The sequence below is a fragment of the Ascaphus truei genome, chromosome 7 (assembly GCF_040206685.1).
Source record: "Ascaphus truei isolate aAscTru1 chromosome 7, aAscTru1.hap1, whole genome shotgun sequence".
Taxonomy (NCBI): domain Eukaryota; kingdom Metazoa; phylum Chordata; class Amphibia; order Anura; family Ascaphidae; genus Ascaphus; species Ascaphus truei.
Genome location: NC_134489.1, coordinates 26,029,217 through 26,051,238, shown reverse-complemented (window position 1 = coordinate 26,051,238; position 22,022 = coordinate 26,029,217). Strand labels below are relative to the sequence as shown.

Here is a 22,022-nt window from a genome sequence, read left to right as displayed (position 1 = left end):
TGGTAAATGTCAGATCAAAAACTCCAATCCTTGGGAAGTCTTGCAGGCAAAACAATGTTTTCACAAAGTCCATTTCCATCATCTTCATTAAAATTTCTTGTACAACATACTGCAATCCAATTTCTTCTCTGCGTCCCTCTTCAACTTGCAAACGAATGGTATTCCTCAGGCGATCACCTTCTGCCATTTTCTGGCGATTCTATTGGTTGGGTTCAGACCCACAAAGACACATTGGATATCTCACTACACGTAGTGAGACCTCTATTGGTTGACAGTGATATCACACTCTCCAGTTACTGCGCCATCTATTGGTTGACAGTGATATCACACTCTCCAGTTACTGCGCCATCTATTGGTTAACCGTGGTATCACACTACACTTAGTGTGACCTCTATTGGTTGAAACCGGTACTACGTCCTCATGCAAATGAGCAGAACTAAAGTACTGCTGAATATTACAGCTTTTTTGTCAAAATCTGCTCAGAAATTCATCCCAGCAGCCGTTTTCACAGCCGACGCTTCTGTTATAGTGTCCAACAAGTCAGACACTACACTGGATCTTAGCCAAAAGGCCGAGAAGCGATAACCAGAAATGGGCCCCCGCCTGAGCGCCGCCCGACGGCCAGGGGCGCTACGCTTTAGGGAGAAGGGCAGAGGGAGCCGCTGGCTGCCCGCTCGCCTCCTCCCCCAGCAGGCCTGCCTCCAGTCCCTCCGCTCCTCCCGACACAGCCCCGGGGAGTCTATGCAGCAGCGGCGGCGACGACGACGACGGATGCAAAAGCCAAAGACTTTCTATGGAGTAAAGAAAAGCAGCCGCACACACTGCTGGGGGGCCCGCATGGCCAGCAAACAGCCAAAAAGGCACATGCTTCCAGTTCTTTTTCCGGCACCAGGCTTCGTCTGCTTATTTGCATAGGAACCGCCCACTTTTTCTCTGCTAGCCGACTCGTCCGGGCTGCCATGAAACTCAGGCAGCAAGCATGCAAGCAGCCAGTGGCTGGGCTTTTCAGTTCAGGTCATTTCAGCCAGCCAGCCATTGTGACAAGAAGCCAGCAAGTCAAGGCATTTGCTGCTTGCTGCTTGCTGCTTGCTGCTGCAGTGTTTGCTATGCAGGCTATTTGGATACAGCTTCAACAGGAGTTTCTTAGGCATCTGCTCGTTCGGACTGAATTAGGCTAGGCAGCAGGCGGCACTCCTGCTCCATGCGAGGAGGAGCTGAAAAGAAAAGAAAGTAAGAAGCCACGCAAAAGAGCAAACAAGACACAGCAAAAAGAAGGAGGCTTTATTTTGTCGTCATTTCATCTTCTTCTTTCTTTGCAAAAGAAAGAGCCAAAAATGCATGTTTGTTTTTTTTCTGTCAGACAGTCATTTGTTTCTATTTTTTGATACAAGCCAAATATCCCCAAAGGGAAGTGCACCGGTCCTGGAGGTACTGCAATACCAGGTCAATGCGTGGAGTGGACAGAGCAAGCTCTTCTTCCATCTCCCTGTTCTAAAAATCCATTTAATATATGGTCCCCAGATAGGGGACGTATCAGATATTAAACTGATAAGAACAGATACTACACTTGATCTTAGCCAAAAGGCCGAGAAGCGATAACCAGAAATGGGCCCCCGCCTGAGCGCCGCCCGACGGCCAGGGGCGCTACGCTTTAGGGAGAAGGGCAGAGGGAGCCGCTGGCTGCCCGCTCGCCTCCTCCCCCAGCAGGCCTGCCTCCAGTCCCTCCGCTCCTCCCGACACAGCCCCGGGGAGTCTATGCAGCAGCGGCGGCGACGACGACGACGGATGCAAAAGCCAAAGACTTTCTATGGAGTAAAGAAAAGCAGCCGCACACACTGCTGGGGGGCCCGCATGGCCAGCAAACAGCCAAAAAGGCACATGCTTCCAGTTCTTTTTCCGGCACCAGGCTTCGTCTGCTTATTTGCATAGGAACCGCCCACTTTTTCTCTGCTAGCCGACTCGTCCGGGCTGCCATGAAACTCAGGCAGCAAGCATGCAAGCAGCCAGTGGCTGGGCTTTTCAGTTCAGGTCATTTCAGCCAGCCAGCCATTGTGACAAGAAGCCAGCAAGTCAAGGCATTTGCTGCTTGCTGCTTGCTGCTTGCTGCTGCAGTGTTTGCTATGCAGGCTATTTGGATACAGCTTCAACAGGAGTTTCTTAGGCATCTGCTCGTTCGGACTGAATTAGGCTAGGCAGCAGGCGGCACTCCTGCTCCATGCGAGGAGGAGCTGAAAAGAAAAGAAAGTAAGAAGCCACGCAAAAGAGCAAACAAGACACAGCAAAAAGAAGGAGGCTTTATTTTGTCGTCATTTCATCTTCTTCTTTCTTTGCAAAAGAAAGAGCCAAAAATGCATGTTTGTTTTTTTTCTGTCAGACAGTCATTTGTTTCTATTTTTTGATACAAGCCAAATATCCCCAAAGGGAAGTGCACCGGTCCTGGAGGTACTGCAATACCAGGTCAATGCGTGGAGTGGACAGAGCAAGCTCTTCTTCCATCTCCCTGTTCTAAAAATCCATTTAATATATGGTCCCCAGATAGGGGACGTATCAGATATTAAACTGATAAGAACAGATTTTTTTTTTTTGTTTTAAATAGTTTTATTTACCATTTAACAGTTTTACAATAAAGTAAAAGTCATTTTTTCACAAAGCAATTTTTCCTTCTTCACTTAATTCTAAAAAATATATCCTTCTACCCTCATTACTTTCCTACTCCTCCTCTACTACCTACCTCTTCTATTCCCACCTGCTTTTTATATCCCGTTATTATCTCTTTATACCTCCTCGGATTCCCCTCTGTCAGTTTTATAAGTCCTTGTAATCCTTCTAATATTTTCTCTTTTTTTTCGTCTCCCCCATACCATAATTTCCAAAAAGCTCCATCTCCAGTTTTCTGGTGAAGCTCCTCATACTCCTCTTCTATTCTCTCTGCTATTGTTTTTGGTACCTCTGCTCCTCCTTCTCCCTTCCTCTCCTCTATCATTTTTTCCCCACTGCTACTATCTGTTGTTTCCTCTCTTTTTTTAGGGGGGGTTCCCCCTGTAGCTTCACTATCACTTTCACTCAATCCTCTCAAAATTATCCCTTCTCTTTTTTTCCCTTCCTCTCTATCTCTTCCTCCTATCTCCATCTTTCTATCCTGCTTTGTCTGAACTCTCGCTCCGTCTTCACTACTACTCGCCCCGCTTACTTTCCTCTGTATCTTACTACTGCCTTTGTTGCCTTGTACTTCCCTATCCTCCTCTCTCTCATTTTTCTCCTTTCTCTTTTGTGCTCTTCTTTCCACAGCAGAACATTCCATTTCACAAATTTCCTCCTCTACCCCAATAATACTATCACTACTTTCTGAAGTTTCTCCTGTTTGTTCTAAGGGCTCTACATCTCCCCCTTCCTCAGCCTCTTCCTTCTTCCTAGCTTCCTCCGCCAGCATTGCTTCCCCCTCCAGTCTAAATCCCTTCTCTCTCAAAGCCTTTATCTGATCTTCTCTCAACTTTATATACTCTTCTACAGTCATCACCGCTCTACGTTTCATAAGGTCATCTAATTCTTCTATTACCTCCTTATCACTCATATCCTTTTTATGTATCACTTTCATCCACAACTTTACATCCCCCACCTTCTCCTGAAACACCTTAACTTTTTCATTAAGTGCCTCCTTCTCCTCTTGTTCCTCCACCCTTTCCGCCCACTTCCCACTCTGAGTGCTCCAAGCTTCCCCTTTACCATCTTGTCCAGTCTTAGGGGTTCCCACTCCTTCTGCCCTTCCTCCCTCCCGCAGATCCATCTCCCCCTCCCCTATCTGCTCATCCCTTAGAATAAGTCCATCCAAGTCTGTATCACTTTCCTCCTCACTTCCTTTTGTCGTCTGGGCATAAGTTCTTTTCTTCGTGCATTGTCTTGCAATGTGACCTCGCTCCCCACATAAATCACATCTTTTGGGTACATCACAATTGGCTGAAAAATGTCCTTCCTTTCCGCAATTGCGGCAACACTGTCCTGTTTTTTTACAGTTCTCGCGTACGTGTCCATATTCCAAACAGTTCCTGCAGTACAGGGGTTGCCCTGGGAAAAACAAAAATCCCCGGTTTCCCCCAATACTAAAACTCGACGGGGGGTTAAGTACTCCACCTGCACCTGATGGGTCAGGTTTAAACCGGGCCCAAAACCTTCTTTTCCCATTATATATCCCATAAGTATTGTGCAATTCCTCACCGCCTCTTACAGATGAACAATATCTCTTCAGAAACATCACCAAGTCCTCTTTACACACATACGGATTGTACATGTGTATGGTAATCGGCCTCTCATCCATTCTGAAACACGGAATCATCTTTATGCCTCGCATGCTCTGGTCATCCAACATCTCCTTCACCTTCTCAAAGCAACAAAGTGCAATTCCTTCCTGATGGAAGGTCACGTCGAAAATTCCTTGCCGGGGAAAATCCTGCAGGCAGTATATGCTCTCTGCATCCATCCCAATCTTCTGGATAACATCTTCCACGATAAAACGCAGCTCGACCCGTCCTCTCTCCGCCTCCTCTACCACGAACCGGATCGTATTCTTCAGATGCGTCCATGTCGCCATCTCGCCTTAGATCGCCCTCCGAGAACGCTCAGGATAGCGTGCCCCCCCAAAAGCAGCAAGTGGCTTAAGACTCCCGAAGGAGCCGATGCCACAGGGCCAAGGGGGCACAGTCCCAGCTAAGCCCCTGACTCAGACACAATGATCTGAGCCAAAAGGCCGAGAAGCGATAACCAGAAATGGGCCCCCGCCTGAGCGCCGCCCGACGGCCAGGGGCGCTACGCTTTAGGGAGAAGGGCAGAGGGAGCCGCTGGCTGCCCGCTCGCCTCCTCCCCCAGCAGGCCTGCCTCCAGTCCCTCCGCTCCTCCCGACACAGCCCCGGGGAGTCTATGCAGCAGCGGCGGCGACGACGACGACGGATGCAAAAGCCAAAGACTTTCTATGGAGTAAAGAAAAGCAGCCGCACACACTGCTGGGGGGCCCGCATGGCCAGCAAACAGCCAAAAAGGCACATGCTTCCAGTTCTTTTTCCGGCACCAGGCTTCGTCTGCTTATTTGCATAGGAACCGCCCACTTTTTCTCTGCTAGCCGACTCGTCCGGGCTGCCATGAAACTCAGGCAGCAAGCATGCAAGCAGCCAGTGGCTGGGCTTTTCAGTTCAGGTCATTTCAGCCAGCCAGCCATTGTGACAAGAAGCCAGCAAGTCAAGGCATTTGCTGCTTGCTGCTTGCTGCTTGCTGCTGCAGTGTTTGCTATGCAGGCTATTTGGATACAGCTTCAACAGGAGTTTCTTAGGCATCTGCTCGTTCGGACTGAATTAGGCTAGGCAGCAGGCGGCACTCCTGCTCCATGCGAGGAGGAGCTGAAAAGAAAAGAAAGTAAGAAGCCACGCAAAAGAGCAAACAAGACACAGCAAAAAGAAGGAGGCTTTATTTTGTCGTCATTTCATCTTCTTCTTTCTTTGCAAAAGAAAGAGCCAAAAATGCATGTTTGTTTTTTTTCTGTCAGACAGTCATTTGTTTCTATTTTTTGATACAAGCCAAATATCCCCAAAGGGAAGTGCACCGGTCCTGGAGGTACTGCAATACCAGGTCAATGCGTGGAGTGGACAGAGCAAGCTCTTCTTCCATCTCCCTGTTCTAAAAATCCATTTAATATATGGTCCCCAGATAGGGGACGTATCAGATATTAAACTGATAAGAACAGATACTACACTTGATCTTAGCCAAAAGGCCGAGAAGCGATAACCAGAAATGGGCCCCCGCCTGAGCGCCGCCCGACGGCCAGGGGCGCTACGCTTTAGGGAGAAGGGCAGAGGGAGCCGCTGGCTGCCCGCTCGCCTCCTCCCCCAGCAGGCCTGCCTCCAGTCCCTCCGCTCCTCCCGACACAGCCCCGGGGAGTCTATGCAGCAGCGGCGGCGACGACGACGACGGATGCAAAAGCCAAAGACTTTCTATGGAGTAAAGAAAAGCAGCCGCACACACTGCTGGGGGGCCCGCATGGCCAGCAAACAGCCAAAAAGGCACATGCTTCCAGTTCTTTTTCCGGCACCAGGCTTCGTCTGCTTATTTGCATAGGAACCGCCCACTTTTTCTCTGCTAGCCGACTCGTCCGGGCTGCCATGAAACTCAGGCAGCAAGCATGCAAGCAGCCAGTGGCTGGGCTTTTCAGTTCAGGTCATTTCAGCCAGCCAGCCATTGTGACAAGAAGCCAGCAAGTCAAGGCATTTGCTGCTTGCTGCTTGCTGCTTGCTGCTGCAGTGTTTGCTATGCAGGCTATTTGGATACAGCTTCAACAGGAGTTTCTTAGGCATCTGCTCGTTCGGACTGAATTAGGCTAGGCAGCAGGCGGCACTCCTGCTCCATGCGAGGAGGAGCTGAAAAGAAAAGAAAGTAAGAAGCCACGCAAAAGAGCAAACAAGACACAGCAAAAAGAAGGAGGCTTTATTTTGTCGTCATTTCATCTTCTTCTTTCTTTGCAAAAGAAAGAGCCAAAAATGCATGTTTGTTTTTTTTCTGTCAGACAGTCATTTGTTTCTATTTTTTGATACAAGCCAAATATCCCCAAAGGGAAGTGCACCGGTCCTGGAGGTACTGCAATACCAGGTCAATGCGTGGAGTGGACAGAGCAAGCTCTTCTTCCATCTCCCTGTTCTAAAAATCCATTTAATATATGGTCCCCAGATAGGGGACGTATCAGATATTAAACTGATAAGAACAGATACTACACTTGATCTTAGCCAAAAGGCCGAGAAGCGATAACCAGAAATGGGCCCCCGCCTGAGCGCCGCCCGACGGCCAGGGGCGCTACGCTTTAGGGAGAAGGGCAGAGGGAGCCGCTGGCTGCCCGCTCGCCTCCTCCCCCAGCAGGCCTGCCTCCAGTCCCTCCGCTCCTCCCGACACAGCCCCGGGGAGTCTATGCAGCAGCGGCGGCGACGACGACGACGGATGCAAAAGCCAAAGACTTTCTATGGAGTAAAGAAAAGCAGCCGCACACACTGCTGGGGGGCCCGCATGGCCAGCAAACAGCCAAAAAGGCACATGCTTCCAGTTCTTTTTCCGGCACCAGGCTTCGTCTGCTTATTTGCATAGGAACCGCCCACTTTTTCTCTGCTAGCCGACTCGTCCGGGCTGCCATGAAACTCAGGCAGCAAGCATGCAAGCAGCCAGTGGCTGGGCTTTTCAGTTCAGGTCATTTCAGCCAGCCAGCCATTGTGACAAGAAGCCAGCAAGTCAAGGCATTTGCTGCTTGCTGCTTGCTGCTTGCTGCTGCAGTGTTTGCTATGCAGGCTATTTGGATACAGCTTCAACAGGAGTTTCTTAGGCATCTGCTCGTTCGGACTGAATTAGGCTAGGCAGCAGGCGGCACTCCTGCTCCATGCGAGGAGGAGCTGAAAAGAAAAGAAAGTAAGAAGCCACGCAAAAGAGCAAACAAGACACAGCAAAAAGAAGGAGGCTTTATTTTGTCGTCATTTCATCTTCTTCTTTCTTTGCAAAAGAAAGAGCCAAAAATGCATGTTTGTTTTTTTTCTGTCAGACAGTCATTTGTTTCTATTTTTTGATACAAGCCAAATATCCCCAAAGGGAAGTGCACCGGTCCTGGAGGTACTGCAATACCAGGTCAATGCGTGGAGTGGACAGAGCAAGCTCTTCTTCCATCTCCCTGTTCTAAAAATCCATTTAATATATGGTCCCCAGATAGGGGACGTATCAGATATTAAACTGATAAGAACAGATACTACACTTGATCTTAGCCAAAAGGCCGAGAAGCGATAACCAGAAATGGGCCCCCGCCTGAGCGCCGCCCGACGGCCAGGGGCGCTACGCTTTAGGGAGAAGGGCAGAGGGAGCCGCTGGCTGCCCGCTCGCCTCCTCCCCCAGCAGGCCTGCCTCCAGTCCCTCCGCTCCTCCCGACACAGCCCCGGGGAGTCTATGCAGCAGCGGCGGCGACGACGACGACGGATGCAAAAGCCAAAGACTTTCTATGGAGTAAAGAAAAGCAGCCGCACACACTGCTGGGGGGCCCGCATGGCCAGCAAACAGCCAAAAAGGCACATGCTTCCAGTTCTTTTTCCGGCACCAGGCTTCGTCTGCTTATTTGCATAGGAACCGCCCACTTTTTCTCTGCTAGCCGACTCGTCCGGGCTGCCATGAAACTCAGGCAGCAAGCATGCAAGCAGCCAGTGGCTGGGCTTTTCAGTTCAGGTCATTTCAGCCAGCCAGCCATTGTGACAAGAAGCCAGCAAGTCAAGGCATTTGCTGCTTGCTGCTTGCTGCTTGCTGCTGCAGTGTTTGCTATGCAGGCTATTTGGATACAGCTTCAACAGGAGTTTCTTAGGCATCTGCTCGTTCGGACTGAATTAGGCTAGGCAGCAGGCGGCACTCCTGCTCCATGCGAGGAGGAGCTGAAAAGAAAAGAAAGTAAGAAGCCACGCAAAAGAGCAAACAAGACACAGCAAAAAGAAGGAGGCTTTATTTTGTCGTCATTTCATCTTCTTCTTTCTTTGCAAAAGAAAGAGCCAAAAATGCATGTTTGTTTTTTTTCTGTCAGACAGTCATTTGTTTCTATTTTTTGATACAAGCCAAATATCCCCAAAGGGAAGTGCACCGGTCCTGGAGGTACTGCAATACCAGGTCAATGCGTGGAGTGGACAGAGCAAGCTCTTCTTCCATCTCCCTGTTCTAAAAATCCATTTAATATATGGTCCCCAGATAGGGGACGTATCAGATATTAAACTGATAAGAACAGATTTTTTTTGTTTTTAAAGTATTTTATTGAAAAAACACCAAAAATAATTTTACATTTCTTACTTTTCGAAAAAAAACAAACCACCCAAGTGTACATTACAAGAAACCGACAAATTAACACCATCATCACACAGTTTGTTCCCTTTAGGGATTCCCTACAACCTCATTCTTTATGCTTTTCCTCCACACTCCCTCCTCAGTGGAGAGGAGCACCGGCCCACCTCTTCTCTCCGATGCTCCGCAAGAACAGACCCCAAAAAAACAGGTATCTTGTACCTTTCCTTTCTACTTTAACTTTGGTTCTAAAAAAGAACCTTTCTTTCTTCTCCATTCTTGCAAAAGCATAATTTTAGAGCTTTTCTTACTCTTTGCAATACTCATCACCACATTCCGACACAGTATCGTGACATATCATTTTTCCAAAAATTCCACTTTTATCTTAGCAGTATTACATATTCATAAATTATTATTTTTTTTTTTTTTTTTTTTTTTTTTTTTTTTTTTTTTTTTTTTTTTTTTTTTAAACCAAAAAAACCTTACATCTCAATCAATATTCTCCACTTTTTTTGTTTCCATTTACTTTCTACTCCTTTACTACTTTTTTCCTCTGCCAAATAATAAACATACATTTTACTTAAAATCATCTTAATACATCTTTTCACATTTATAGTTTCTTTTCCAAATATTAATACATTCCTCACTTCCCACAATACTTCCTTAACACAATTTATTATTTTCCATGCAATTTTTGCTTCCTTTTTGCTCATGTCGCTTATACCATACAACATTGTATTGTACTTTAATGTCTGCATTCCTGTTAATTCTTTTAATATGGCACCCATTTTATTCCAGATCTGCCTGGCAAAGTCACAATTCCAGAATACGTGCGTTACGCTTTCAATTTCTCCACACCTCTGCCTTGGACATAATTCTGACGTTACATATCCCCTCCTCTTCTGAAACTCCCTTACAGGTAAGCATCTCCAAGCCGACATCCATGCTATATCTTTTTGTGTATTTACCAATGTCTTGTCACTTATATTTCTCCATGCAACCTTCATTTGAGCTTCTGTTAGGTCTCCCACCATTTCTATCCTTTCTGAGTCTAAAAACACTTTCATTGTTTTTCTACTATTTTTTAACACTTCCACCCCCATTTTTCCTAAGTCAAATTTTTTAAAGTACTTTTCAAACAACTCATAATACTCTGGAGGTTCAAAACACACAGGTTTTCTCAAATCAACCTTCACAATATTATACCTTCTCAAAATCCCACCCATTAAATACTTAACAAAACATGTCATTTTATTTTCTTTCTCTATCACCATTTTGGTATAAAAACTAATATACTTTGTATACAAAAACCGCTCTATATTTGGCAAACCTCTGCCCCCTTTCTCTTTAAGCTTACATACCTTTTCCCTGTTCAACTTTTCATCTGTCGAATTCCAAAAAAATACACTAAATAATCTCGTTATCTTTTTTATCCAAAATTGCGTGGGTGGGAACACAAAGCTAATGTATAATACTATCGGAAGTAACACAGCTTTTATCAATAGGATCTTTCCTTCCCCCGATAACGCCCTCATTGACCACATTTTTATTTTGTTTTCTAACTTCGCAAATGAACACACCCAATTTTGGTGTCCACTCAGACCACTCTCAAAATTCAACCCCAGCACCTCAAGGGGGCCTTCCTGCATAGGAATCCCCAAATCCTTTATCTCTTCCATTTCTCCAAACACCTTCCCTTTACACTTTAAACGGTTCAATTTTAATGCCGATGCTTGACAGAAAACTTCTGTCTGCCACAACGCTCTTTTTATTGCTACCATGGATTTGCACACTAACGTAACATCGTCCATATAGCCCAACACCTTTATTTCCCTCCCCCCACCCCCCGGTACCTCTGCCCCTTTTATTACTTTGTCCCTCCTTACCATCTGAAGCAAGGGCTCTATTGCACATATAAAAACAATTGGAGAGAGGGGGCACCCCTGTCTCACCCCTGAGTCGACCTTAATCCCATTTGTTGTTAGACCGTTCACTAGAACCGAACTATAGCTCTCCTTATACAAAGTTCTTATCTGCCATAAAAACATTTTCGGGATACCCATTCTTTCAAGAACTCTAAATAAAAAGTCATGCGCCAAACTATCATACGCTTTTTCAAAGTCCAATGACACTATAGCCAAACTTTGTTTCCTTTCCTCGTTGTACCATATTACATCCCTTAATAGTACTAAGCTTTCATTAATCTGTCGATTTGGTACCGCACATGTCTGGTCCTCCTCTATCACATTGCTAATCACCTCTTTCATCCGATTTGCTAACAATTTCGCAATTATTTTGTAATCTACATTCAGTAGGGTTATAGGGCGCCAATTCTTCAACTCTGATTTTTCCCCTTTCTTAAACAGTAATACAATTACCCCCTCTCTCATAGTTTTCGACAATTCTCCTTTTTTCAAAACCTCTCCACATAATTCACATACATCTTCCCTCAGTATATGCCAGAAGGTTTTATAAAACTCTACCGGAAGGCCATCACTTCCCGGGGTCTTACCACTCTTCCCTTCCGTTATTACTTTTTCAACTTCACTTTGAGCTAATTCTCTAATTAAAAACATTTGGTCTTCTTTCCCCAACTTGCTCTGCAAGCTTTTTAACACCTCCTCCTCAAAATGCACATCTCTCTTTTTTTTTGCATATAAATCTTTATAAAACTCCTCAACCACCTTCATTATGTCTGTATTTCCAACCCTTATAATACCTTCCTTGTCTCTTACACAACTCATCCTTTCCTTCTTTGAAAAGGCTTTCTTAAAAAAGAATTGAGTACATTTCTCATCCTTTTCCACCTTTTCAATCCTCGCTTGGAAGATAATTTTCTTTCCTTTCTGAATCAATAATTCTTTTATTTTTTTACGAGCATCTTCAATTTCCGCTTTCATCTCGTAACCTAACTTTGTTATTTTAAAGAGGTACTGCAACCTCATTTGCCATCTCTCGTATTCTTCCCTCTCCCTCCTTGCTTTTTCACACCCTTTCTTTATGAAAAACCTTTTTACTTCCCTTTTAACCATTTCCCACCACTCTATTACGCTTTCAAATTCTTTTTTCTTATTCCTTAATCTTACGTACAATCTTTCCAACTGTTTTTTAACCCATTCTTCTTCTAAAAGTTCTGTATTTAGTTTCCACAAACCCTTTCCATTCGTACAGTCACCTTTCAATTTCAAGTCACATTCTATATACAAATGGTCTGAGAAAATCACCTTCTCATATTTCATATTTACAAACTGAACATTCTTTGAAGAGAAACAAAAATCAATACGGGATTTTGCCACCCCTTTGTCACTGAACCATGAGAATCCCTGGTCACCTTTATTTAGTTTCCTGTGGTTGTCTACTAATTGAAAGTCAGCAATCAACTTAACAAGGGTTTTCCCGGTTGCATCTATGCCTGCACCTTCTGCTGCCCATTCCCTATCTTTCTCCTCAATAATACAATTAAAATCCCCCATTACAATTGTGGGCTCCACTCCTGGTAGGTGCATTCTTAATTTGAAAAATACTTCGGCTCTTTCTTTTCTTTTAGCTGGTGCATATATATTAAACAAACGAAAACAGTAATCTTCTACTTTTAACCAAACCAACATCAGCCGACCTGGCTCTATAACTGTTGTTTTCACAATTTGCACCCTTGATCCCTTAATTAACACGCCTATACCAGCATTTTTGTTGTTACTTCCCCCGGACCACACTGATTGTCCCCACTTCCAATCTTTCTGGATTAACGCACTCTCGAGTCCACATTCCTGAATACATATTATTTCACCCTTTTTTTTACGCAAAATATCAAAAATGGCGGCTCTCCTGGCCGGAGCTCTAATGCTCCGCACATTGCATGATGATATCCACACCATGATATCTTAGTCAAAGAGTCCTTACCGTCCATTTAAATCATTCCCTCCGAAGTCTCTCCCAAATGCGTTATGTCAAATCCTTCTACACATTCTTGGGCAGCCTCTGATGAGGGCTGAACGTCCTCTATCTCTGGCAGCGAGCTGCCTGGGGAGTCCGAGCTTTCGTATTCTCCAATATATTGAGTCCCATCCGTCTGCAAAGGACTTTCAATTTCTCCTCCTGTTTCCGGCGTGTCAAGTCTAGACCTCTGACCAACGGATCTCAAGCCAGCTTTCTTTCTCTTCGCCGCTCGCTTTTTTCCCTTCCCCACCACCTGGAACTCCATTTCTTCATTTTGTGGCTCAGGTGAATCTCCTATCACAACGTTCACTTCACCTTCTGCTCCCATTGCTTCAAAGTCTTCTTCCACGCCGCCCATTGAACCCGTGTCCTCCGGCTCTGATTCTGAAATATCTTCCAGGCCTGCTGCTTGCAAAAACGCGTCATCGGGCTGAGTGTCTGCTGTTACCACCCCTTCTGCCTCCACCTTTTCTGGCACCGGCTCCAGTTGGGGGGTCTGCTCCTCCACCTCCGTGTCATCTAGTCTTTTTAAGACGTGCGCAAACGTGCGTTTTGGGCATCTCCTGGACAAATGGTCCTCATCACCACACAGATCACATTTCTTGGCCATACCACACCTTGCTGCCAGGTGACCCTCTTCCCCGCAATTTCTACAGAATGGGCCCACTTTCGCACAGTTCTCCTGCGTATGGCCATAATCCTTACACTTACGGCAGTATGTGGGTTGCCCCTCAAACATAAGATATCCACGATTCCCACCTATACTGAAGTTGGCCGGCGGGTACAAGACCCCACTTGTATGCGTTGCATCTTCACGAAATTTTACCCGGAAACGTCTTTTCCCATTATAGATCCCAAATGGGTTATACATTTCTGACCCGAAACTCACTTGGGTACAGAATCTTTGAAGGAACATTCTTATTTCCGCTGTCTCCACATATGGATTGTACATATGCACTGTAACCATTATATCGTGTAACATGTACATAGGAATTACCTTGACCCCTTGCATCTCTTCTTTCCCAGCAGTGACTTTGGCTCTCTCCGTCACTCTTAGACACTCGTTGGTATTTTGGAACGTAACGTCGTATAATCCAACTCTCGGGGAGTCTTGTAAGCAGAAAATGTCACGAATATTCACCTCTAAGATCTTCTCCAGAACAACTTTCACGATATGGGCCAGACCCCACTTCTTCCGGGCCGTCTCATCCAACTGGAAACGCACAGTATTCTTCATGCGCGGGCTATCCGCCATGATCACCTCCTGCTCTGCTGTGACGCAGCCCCCCAAAAGCAGCAAGTGGCTTAAGTCCCCAAGGGGACGATGCCACAAGGCCAAGGAGCCGGGTCTCGCAAGCCTGCCCCTGACCCAGACACTTGATCTGAGCCAAAAGGCCGAGAAGCGATAACCAGAAATGGGCCCCCGCCTGAGCGCCGCCCGACGGCCGGGGGCGCTACGCTTTAGGGAGAAGGGCAGAGGGAGCCGCTGGCTGCCCGCTCGCCTCCTCCCCCAGCAGGCCTGCCTCCAGTCCCTCCGCTCCTCCCGACACAGCCCCGGGGAGTCTATGCAGCAGCGGCGGCGACGACGACGACGGATGCAAAAGCCAAAGACTTTCTATGGAGTAAAGAAAAGCAGCCGCACACACTGCCGGGGGGCCCGCAAGGCCAGCAAACAGCCAAAAAGGCACATGCTTCCAGTTCTTTTTCCGGCACCAGGCTTCGTCTGCTTATTTGCATAGGAACCGCCCACTTTTTCTCTGCTAGCCGACTCGTCTGGGCTGCCATGAAACTCAGGCAGCAAGCAAGCAGCCAGTGGCTGGGCTTTTCAGTTCAGGTCATTTCAGCCAGCCAGCCATTGTGACAAGAAGCCAGCAAGTCAAGGCATTTGCTGCTTGCTGCTTGCTGCTTGCTGCTGCAGTGTTTGCTATGCAGGCTATTTGGATACAGCTTCAACAGGAGTTTCTTAGGCATCTGCTCGTTCGGACTGAATTAGGCTAGGCAGCAGGCGGCACTCCTGCTCCATGCGAGGAGGAGCTGAAAAGAAAAGAAAGTAAGAAGCCACGCAAAAGAGCAAACAAGACACAGCAAAAAGAAGGAGGCTTTATTTTGTCGTCATTTCATCTTCTTCTTTCTTTGCAAAAGAAAGAGCCAAAAATGCATGTTTGTTTTTTTTCTGTCAGACAGTCATTTGTTTCTATTTTTTGATACAAGCCAAATATCCCCAAAGGGAAGTGCACCGGTCCTGGAGGTACTGCAATACCAGGTCAATGCGTGGAGTGGACAGAGCAAGCTCTTCTTCCATCTCCCTGTTCTAAAAATCCATTTAATATATGGTCCCCAGATAGGGGACGTATCAGATATTAAACTGATAAGAACAGATTTTTTTTTTTTTTTTTTTTTTTTTTATTGACAGAAAACTTTATCCTGTATACAGAAAAGAGAAGCTAACTTTTCGAAAAATAATAAACCACCCCAACATTTACAGGAACCCCACATTTTTGCAGACAATACATTTTATGCATTTTTATACTACATCCTAAACAGGAATTATGCCATATCAAGTGGTTCCAAATGCTATCAATAACCACAACTATCTTTCCCATCTGTTTCCATATGCTTTTCCTCTTTGGCTCTCGCCACAAAGGGGAGCACCGGCCCACCTCTACTCTCCGGTACTCCACGAAAAGGGACCCAGGACACCTAAGTGCCCAAATATTTAACACTTTTTCTATGCCAAACGCAACATACTTTCTTCTCCCTTTTGTAAAAGCATATTTACTCAAAAAAATAACAGAACTATTAATTATTTGTACAATATCGCAGACCATATTTGAATACCCCATAAAAAAGTTTTTTCTTTGTCCTCCTTCTTTTTATCTATTAGGTAATAAATATACATTTGGCTGAAACCTAGAGACAGACAATCATTTACTGATAATTCTTGCCTATCATACAGTAGTAAGTTTCTTACTTTCCATAACGCCTCCTTTATACAATTTATTATTTTCCACACAATGTTTGTTTGATTTTTTGACTGCAATTCAAATTTTCCATAAAGGATTGTTTCATGGTTTAAGTTTTTCAAACCCCCTATCCATTTCAACAGTAAGAACACCTTTCCCCACACTTTTTTCGCATACTGACATGACCACATAATATGTAACATTGTTTCGTCATTTGGACAATTTTCCCTCGGGCACTTGGCGCTCGCCGCCAGGCCCCTCCTATGCTGGAAATGTCTGGTTGGCAAACACTCGTGTGCACATTGCCACGTAATGTCCTTCTGTTGGTTAAAAAGTTCTTTTTCTGCTACTCTTTCCCAAACTTTTTTACATTCCTGTTCATTCATATATGCAATAGGACACAACATTTCCTCTTTTTTTATACTTTTGGTTAATTTTTTTTGGTCAGACATCTCTTCAATTGATTTATTTTGTAGGTTATACCTTTTTACTGTTCTTTCTAAGATTTCATATGCTTCTGGTAAGTATAACACAAATGGCGTTTTTAACGAAATGTTAAACCAATTGTATTTTTTTGCAAACAAACCTATTTCATATTTCAGGAAAAAAGACCAATAATTCTCTTTTCTAATGTTCTGTATACAAAATACTAAAAACTTTACATACAGGAACAAACCCAGGTCTGGAAAACCTCTTCCTCCTTTTTCTCTTTCTTTACATACTGTTTCTCTTTTAAGTTTTTCTGATGGTGAGCTCCAAAAGAAAGTAAAACACATTTTTGTTATTTTTTGTAGTACCTCTTTGGGTGGCGGAAACACCAACCCTGTATACAAGAGTATTGGGAGGATACCTACTTTTACCATTAGGGTCTTCCCTTCCATTGATAAATTCCTCATATTCCACATCAGTATTTTCTTTTTAAGTTTTTCTATAATTTTTTCCCAATTTTGTAATCCATTATTTTGCTCGTTAAAATTTATTCCCAGGATATCTACCGACATTGTTGTTGGGATTTCTGCTAAGTCTACGTTTTCCCAATTACCTATTTTTAAGACCTTGCTTTTGTTATAATTAATTTTAAAACCAGATGCTATACAAAAACACTCTATTTGTCTTATTGTTGTTTGGAGTGATTTTTGGTCTTTACACAGTGTGGTAATGTCGTCCATATATGCCATAATTTTTGTTTCTATACCTCCTCCTCCTGGTAGTGGTATTCCTTTAATTCTTTTATCCTTCCTGATTGCGCATAGAAGGGGTTCTAACACACATATGAACAGTAAGGGGGAGAGAGGACACCCTTGTTTCACTCCTGAATTCAACATTACTTCTTCTGTCTTAAAACCATTAATTAACACTTTACTAGAACATCCATCATAAAAAGCCTTTAAAACCTTTAAAAAACCATCTGGTATTCCCATTTTTTCCAGTACTAAAAACATGAACTCGTGGGAAACCCTGTCGAAAGCTTTTTCAAAATCTATAGTTAGGATAGCTAATTTTTGTTCTCTACATTTCACATTATCTATTACATTCTTAACCAGATTCAGATTCTCCCACATATTCCTGCCTGGTATTGCACACACTTGATTGCTATGTATTATCTTTCCTGCGACTTGTTTAAAACGATTTGCACACATTTTAGCTAAAATTTTATAGTCACTATTTAAAAGCGTTATAGGTCTCCAATTTTTAATATCTTTTTTGTCCCCTTTTTTATATAAAAGCGTGATTGTTCCTTTTTTCCAAGACAATGGCAGTTTTTTTGTATTAAAACATTCTTTAAAAACACATAGCATATCCTCTTTTAAAATCTCCCAAAAAGTGTTATAAAATTCAATTGGCAGTCCGTCTTCTCCTGGCACTTTGTTAGTTTTGAAACTTTTTATAGTTTCCAAAACCTCTTCTATTTTAAACTCTTTGTTTAAAAAGGCTTGATCTTCCTTATTTAAATTAACTGTTAATTCTTTTAAGATATCATTAGTAAAATCTTTATCAATCTTTTTTTCCTCATATAATTTTTTATAAAAATCTGCAACCTTTACTAAAATATTTTTAAGGGTTTTTTCGCCGTCCATTTCTTCTATTAATTCTTTTTTCGCTGCATTTTTCTTAAAAAAATATCTTGTACATTTTTCATTCTCTTCAATATGTTTAACTCTTGAATTAAATATTATTTCTTTACCTCTTATTTCTAAAATTTTCTTAATTTCTTTTTTTGCTTTTTCCATTTCTTCTTTTATTTCACACCCCACTTCTTTTAGTTTATATAGTGTTTGTATCTTAAGGTTTAAATTATCAAAAAACATTCTTTTTTCCCTAGCTTTCTCCTGACCTGCTTTTATAAAAAAGGATTTTATTTTCTTTTTAAAATTCTCCCACCATTTAAAACTAGACATACTTACATTTTTTTGTTTCTGCCATTCTTTAATTTTTATACTAAGTTTTGCACATATTTCTTTATCTTCTAGCAAAGTGGTGTTTAGTTTCCATGCACTTTTATTTATCCTTTTTTCCCTATTACTTCCTATTTCAAACACTAAGACTTTATGGTCTGATAATACATTCTCCAGTAGTTGACATTTGATCGGTTTTAACTCTTTAGTGCAAAAACAAAAATCAATTCTGGAGCAACTAATTCCATTGCTCCATGTCATACCTTCATCCTCTAATTTCCCAGGATTACACCGTTTAAAAACATCCTGTAGATTAAAATCTGTTACTATATTTTTTAAATGACCAGCAGTTTTGTCATAATTTCTACTGTGGCTTTTCCCAAGTCTGGTTTCTCCTTTCATAATACAATTAAAATCCCCTCCTATCACTAGGGGACAGGGACTATCTAAGAAAAGGGTTAACTGTTTTAAAATTTCTGTTCTTTCTTTTTTGTCTGGAGGTGTATACACATTTATAAAATCCCACCTGTTACCATCAATTAAGGTGCTTATTTTCATTAGTCTCCCTGGTACTAATTCTCTAATTGTTGTAATCTCCACATTTCCTTTAAATAAAAAAGCAATCCCTGCCGATCTATTTTCATTTGACCCAGACCATACCGATGGCCCATGCACCCAATCTTTCTTGTAATCATTATATCCTTGCATGTGCGGGATGCCACATTCTTGTAAAAAACACACTGTTATACTTAAAGTAGCTAAATAATCAAAGATAGTTTTCCGTCTAATTTTATCTTTAATACTTCTCACATTGAAAGTGAGTCCTTTAAGTGTTATCACCATCATTGAGAGTCCAAAATCATTCCATTCATACCTTCATCAAAGTCTATATTTCCCCCGTTGCCAAAAACCTCCACTGCATCTGGACTGAGAAAACTCATATCACATTGAGAGGAGTTTTCATCTCCCCCATAGGAGGCATCCACCGGGGACCCCATTACCTCTGAGCCCTGTAGTGCCTCCATCGCTTCCATACTCAGTTCTGGCTCCACTCCTCCCTCGTCCAGCAGTACACTATAAGGATTGTAAGTTTCTATCCCCATTCCTGTTGTTTTAAATGTTTCCACATAAATTTTCTTTCTTACAGTCTTGGTTTCCTTTTTTTTTGATTCTTCCCATTTGCTTCTTTTTGGATTTTTTTGCCCAGAACCATCGTCATCAGAACTCCCCCAAGCCTTCGCTTCTGAGCGTTCTTCTGACACTGGCTCTGTCTGCTCCGTTCCCGGTATTACGGACAGCTTAGGCTCTCCAGAGGTCAGCAACTCCTCGGGCGTTTCCTTCACAACCAGCTGAGACACTCCCATTGCTGATTCTTCCGCCCTTTCTCTTTGTGAATCTTCTTTGGGTTCCTTCTTTTTTGTGTCTGCCGCGTTTTGGCGATAACGCTGTGGGCAGAAACTGTACAAATGCCCAGTTTTTTGACATAAATTACATTTCTTGTCTTCAGTACAATTCCTCATGTCATGGTCAAAAGCTCCACAGTTTGTACAATATGTTTTCTCTTTGCAGCCTTCCTTTGTGTGTCCATACTTTGTGCACAAGCGACAAAAATAAGGCATCCCTGCATAAAATAGGTCGCCATTGAATTTTCCCAATTTGAATCTGGCTGGAGGTCTCATTACTCCATCTAGACCTAACGGGTCTTTTTTAAAAGTCACCAGAAACTTCCTTTTGGACGTCCAAATGCCAAATTCATTATTAATATTCCCCACAAAGACAACTTTTGTGCAATATCTGTCCAGAAAGGTTTTTATCTCATCTGCGGGGACGTGTGGGGAATACATTTTAACAATAAGCAGTTTTTCCTCATTAAGATGGTGCAGGGTAACCTTTACTCCTTCCAGAAGGGGGTCTTTGATATGCTCTTGCAGGTTTTTGTGAAAATTTTGGCATATTATCCCACTTGTAAAGGTAACATCATATACACCTCTTTTAGGGTAATCTTGAATTGCCAGAATTTGATCAATTCTTACCTCGAAAAGTCCTAGTAAGAGCTTCTTCACAATGTATTCCAGACTTCTATCTTTTCTTTCTTTCGTAAATTCCAAACGTACTGAATCTTTCAGCCGCGCATAAGCCGGCACGGATGTGTCATCCGACGACATGGTCGCGATCCCTCCCCGAAACGGCCCAAGACACTTGGTCTTAGCCAAAAGCCGAGAAGCGATAACCAGAAATGGGCCCCCGCCTGAGCGCCGCCCGACGGCCAGGGGCGCTACGCTTTAGGGAGAAGGGCAGAGGGAGCCGCTGGCTGCCCGCTCGCCTCCTCCCCCAGCAGGCCTGCCTCCAGTCCCTCCGCTCCTCCCGACACAGCCCCGGGGAGTCTATGCAGCAGCGGCGGCGACGACGACGACGGATGCAAAAGCCAAAGACTTTCTATGGAGTAAAGAAAAGCAGCCGCACACACTGCTGGGGGGCCCGCATGGCCAGCAAACAGCCAAAAAGGCACATGCTTCCAGTTCTTTTTCCGGCACCAGGCTTCGTCTGCTTATTTGCATAGGAACCGCCCACTTTTTCTCTGCTAGCCGACTCGTCCGGGCTGCCATGAAACTCAGGCAGCAAGCATGCAAGCAGCCAGTGGCTGGGCTTTTCAGTTCAGGTCATTTCAGCCAGCCAGCCATTGTGACAAGAAGCCAGCAAGTCAAGGCATTTGCTGCTTGCTGCTTGCTGCTTGCTGCTGCAGTGTTTGCTATGCAGGCTATTTGGATACAGCTTCAACAGGAGTTTCTTAGGCATCTGCTCGTTCGGACTGAATTAGGCTAGGCAGCAGGCGGCACTCCTGCTCCATGCGAGGAGGAGCTGAAAAGAAAAGAAAGTAAGAAGCCACGCAAAAGAGCAAACAAGACACAGCAAAAAGAAGGAGGCTTTATTTTGTCGTCATTTCATCTTCTTCTTTCTTTGCAAAAGAAAGAGCCAAAAATGCATGTTTGTTTTTTTTCTGTCAGACAGTCATTTGTTTCTATTTTTTGATACAAGCCAAATATCCCCAAAGGGAAGTGCACCGGTCCTGGAGGTACTGCAATACCAGGTCAATGCGTGGAGTGGACAGAGCAAGCTCTTCTTCCATCTCCCTGTTCTAAAAATCCATTTAATATATGGTCCCCAGATAGGGGACGTATCAGATATTAAACTGATAAGAACAGATACTACACTTGATCTTAGCCAAAAGGCCGAGAAGCGATAACCAGAAATGGGCCCCCGCCTGAGCGCCGCCCGACGGCCAGGGGCGCTACGCTTTAGGGAGAAGGGCAGAGGGAGCCGCTGGCTGCCCGCTCGCCTCCTCCCCCAGCAGGCCTGCCTCCAGTCCCTCCGCTCCTCCCGACACAGCCCCGGGGAGTCTATGCAGCAGCGGCGGCGACGACGACGACGGATGCAAAAGCCAAAGACTTTCTATGGAGTAAAGAAAAGCAGCCGCACACACTGCTGGGGGGCCCGCATGGCCAGCAAACAGCCAAAAAGGCACATGCTTCCAGTTCTTTTTCCGGCACCAGGCTTCGTCTGCTTATTTGCATAGGAACCGCCCACTTTTTCTCTGCTAGCCGACTCGTCCGGGCTGCCATGAAACTCAGGCAGCAAGCATGCAAGCAGCCAGTGGCTGGGCTTTTCAGTTCAGGTCATTTCAGCCAGCCAGCCATTGTGACAAGAAGCCAGCAAGTCAAGGCATTTGCTGCTTGCTGCTTGCTGCTTGCTGCTGCAGTGTTTGCTATGCAGGCTATTTGGATACAGCTTCAACAGGAGTTTCTTAGGCATCTGCTCGTTCGGACTGAATTAGGCTAGGCAGCAGGCGGCACTCCTGCTCCATGCGAGGAGGAGCTGAAAAGAAAAGAAAGTAAGAAGCCACGCA

General features: G+C 44.3%; 6 non-coding genes and 2 pseudogenes across 6 annotated transcripts; all 8 read right to left on the bottom strand.

Annotated features, from left to right (window-relative positions):
* Positions 1 to 1,406: 1,406 nt before the first annotated feature.
* Positions 1,407 to 1,597, bottom strand: LOC142500602 (U2 spliceosomal RNA). The gene has a single exon (XR_012803141.1). It is a non-coding gene; the product is annotated as a U2 spliceosomal RNA (small nuclear RNA).
* Positions 1,598 to 2,420: 823 nt separating this feature from the next.
* On the bottom strand, positions 2,421 to 2,600 carry LOC142500100 (U2 spliceosomal RNA; annotated as a pseudogene).
* Positions 2,601 to 5,576: 2,976 nt separating this feature from the next.
* On the bottom strand, positions 5,577 to 5,767 carry LOC142500601 (U2 spliceosomal RNA). The gene has a single exon (XR_012803140.1). It is a non-coding gene; the product is annotated as a U2 spliceosomal RNA (small nuclear RNA).
* An 823-nt stretch (positions 5,768 to 6,590) lies between these two features.
* On the bottom strand, positions 6,591 to 6,781 carry LOC142500600 (U2 spliceosomal RNA). The gene has a single exon (XR_012803139.1). It is a non-coding gene; the product is annotated as a U2 spliceosomal RNA (small nuclear RNA).
* Positions 6,782 to 7,604: 823 nt separating this feature from the next.
* LOC142500599 (U2 spliceosomal RNA) lies at positions 7,605 to 7,795 on the bottom strand. The gene has a single exon (XR_012803138.1). It is a non-coding gene; the product is annotated as a U2 spliceosomal RNA (small nuclear RNA).
* Positions 7,796 to 8,618: 823 nt separating this feature from the next.
* LOC142500764 (U2 spliceosomal RNA) lies at positions 8,619 to 8,818 on the bottom strand. Its single transcript, XR_012803282.1, has one exon. It is a non-coding gene; the product is annotated as a U2 spliceosomal RNA (small nuclear RNA).
* A 6,167-nt stretch (positions 8,819 to 14,985) lies between these two features.
* LOC142500079 (U2 spliceosomal RNA) lies at positions 14,986 to 15,202 on the bottom strand (annotated as a pseudogene).
* A 5,967-nt stretch (positions 15,203 to 21,169) lies between these two features.
* On the bottom strand, positions 21,170 to 21,360 carry LOC142500596 (U2 spliceosomal RNA). The gene has a single exon (XR_012803137.1). It is a non-coding gene; the product is annotated as a U2 spliceosomal RNA (small nuclear RNA).
* Between the last annotated feature and the right edge of the window lie 662 nt (positions 21,361 to 22,022).